This window comes from Pygoscelis adeliae, unplaced genomic scaffold (genome assembly GCF_000699105.1).
Source record: "Pygoscelis adeliae isolate BGI_AS28 unplaced genomic scaffold, ASM69910v1 Scaffold190, whole genome shotgun sequence".
In the NCBI taxonomy this organism is placed as follows: domain Eukaryota; kingdom Metazoa; phylum Chordata; class Aves; order Sphenisciformes; family Spheniscidae; genus Pygoscelis; species Pygoscelis adeliae.
Window position 1 is genome coordinate 322,039 of NW_008823922.1, and position 2,402 is coordinate 324,440.

Consider the following 2,402-nt stretch of genomic DNA (forward strand, 5'->3'; position numbering starts at 1 on the left):
CAGTGGAAATCCCAGTCAGAAATAGACCAAGGTATTCTCTAGGTGAATACTGATACAGTGTTATTTAAATGCGTGGAAGATTTCAACATTTTCAGTGTTAAGAAAATGAATTGCCTTTTGATTTCATATCGTGGAGATGGAAGAATGCATATCAAGAGTATTTACATATGGTTTTCCTTCTGATATCTTAAGGAGGAAAAAAAATCATACTCAAAACATTTTTAACGGTGGCAAAAAAATCTAGTACTAGAAAGTTGTCCTGACTTTGTGGCTAGTTTTCATACAAACAAGTTTTCTTACATATAAGACACTTCAACATTTGGATAAAGCATGAAAAATATCTTAGTGGATACCATGTACAACAGAGTAGGAACTATGCTAGTCTGAATCCATTTAAACAAAGTTTTACTGGTAAGAAGTAAGCTTTGCCTGGCCGGCACAGACTCAGTGGAACTATTTTACATGCTATACTCTATATTAAGCGAGGTTTGTCTTCCAGAGCAGAAGTGACCTAAAGTCCAAGGAAAATATTTAGAATTTCATACCAGAACTTGTACTCTAGATTCTTCTCCATAATCCTTCTGTGATTTCTTTTCAGTGTACGCAAGTTTCTTCTTATTCTGAAATTTATCTTCTACCTGGAGTTTCAATCACTTCCTTGTGCTTGTGAGATAAGCAGGAACAGGCAAAGGAAAAAAAAAAAAAAAAAGAGACAATGAAAGAAATAAAACCCTGAATAGGAAACCTTGCTAACTCAGAAACAGAAGTGTTGCAGAAAAAAGCATAAGACCTAAAAACCAAAAGAATGCAAACGTATGTTTACATAGACAGCAACTCCAGCCCCGCAAACTGAAAATATTTAGCACCTACTTGCTCACAGGAAAACAACTTTGAAAAAGACTCTTAAGTCGTTAAGCCCAGTAGTCTCTTGTGCAGGTAATTGAAATGCAGTTCACTCCTGCAGGGACCTCCTAACTATGAAGGTACTTCAAACTGATATCCCGCAAAGATCTGATCTACTGCCTTTCCTCTAGAGAAGGAATACAGCCTAAACATCTCCTCCTGCATCTGTGCATGGTCCAAAAAAAAGTACAAGCTGCTAAAGCAACTATTCTATCACAGAGTTCTCTTTCTGTGTTAGTAGCACTCAAAAAAGTTCTGGAGTTCCTGCTCTATGCTCTGTTTCTGGGTATATTAATTTTGGTACATGATTAATTTTGGTACATGGTGAGACAAGAGCAGCAACTGCACAGTCAGCAGTTGGATTTCCCTGCCCTGTTTAGCTATATAGCTTATATGGAATCATTGCTTTCCTGTATTTGGTATAGGTCCAGGGACTGATCCATGCAGAGCGGATGACTTCCAAATGAGTGTTGCTCATGATAACATGATAAAATGAGCAATAATGGAGTATCAGGTTTTTTTAGCCACTATTTAAAACCTGTGCAGCCCACAAGATACATAGAGATGAGTGATTAAAAGTAAGAGTTACTATAGTTTAGCAGCTAAATTAACCTATGGGATGCAAGGTAACACTTCATTTAACACTGTTCAGTCAGGTATCTGACTGAACAGCCACAATCATTAAGGCCAACGTTTCACCACTCACTTTTAGAGCAATACCACACTAAGTTGTCTGATCTACTCTGATTTACAAAGAGCTCCTGCAGCACAAGCTCCTGAGACATCTATCAATACAGGACGCTCAGCAGCGTTTATGCTTTTCTTACTGGTAGGAAAGCACAGGAATCAACATTTAACTGTCAACCGCCACTTTGAAGGAATGCGTAGGTTTATTGCTGTGAACAAGGTAAATCTCACCCACTCCAATAAGCAGGATCAATAACATCCCACTCACTGAGGTATAAAAGAAGAGAAGGTTCTGCATTGTCCACGTTTAAGTATTGTGGGCTTCTCTATTATTCTACAGTTACACTAGTTCTTTCCTAAACTCTGCCTGTCTCTTCCTGCAAATACCACATTCAGAACTCATCCACAAGATCACTATCACAGCTTCCTAAAAAACAGTTTGTTTGTTTTCACAAAGTATTCTTAATGAATTTTGTTTGTTTTAATGACAATAAAAGTTGCAAGCTGGGTCTACTAGCAGTCAGATATGTCTGTATTGTAAGCTGACTAGAAACCATGTTCTGGTGTTACCATGGCACTGAGCCACAGCTAATATACTCTGTCTTGATATTACACTAACCATAGGCAGATATTTTCTCAGTTTCTTCAAGCTCAGGCAGCAGGAGTTTACAAATACTTAATATCACATAGATGTGCCCCAGTGCATATTTAGTTTAAGGAATAAAATAGCACCTCTGTACCTCCAAGCAGCACACCCAAGTACGTTATGGAAAAATATACCTGTATGACTAGTGCCTCTCCCTGAACCCACT

The 2,402-nt window shown here is 38.1% G+C and overlaps 1 protein-coding gene across 2 annotated transcripts in view; it reads right to left on the reverse strand.

The window, feature by feature from the left end:
• Nucleotides 1-602, reverse strand: part of PCGF5 (polycomb group ring finger 5) — a 67,520-nt gene extending 66,918 nt beyond the window's left edge. For both annotated transcript variants that reach the window (XM_009320101.1, XM_009320093.1), the window contains exon 1: nt 546-602. The gene's annotated coding sequence lies outside the window, so the exon portion shown is untranslated. The remainder of the gene's footprint in view (nt 1-545) is intronic.
• Nucleotides 603-2,402: the final 1,800 nt, after the last annotated feature.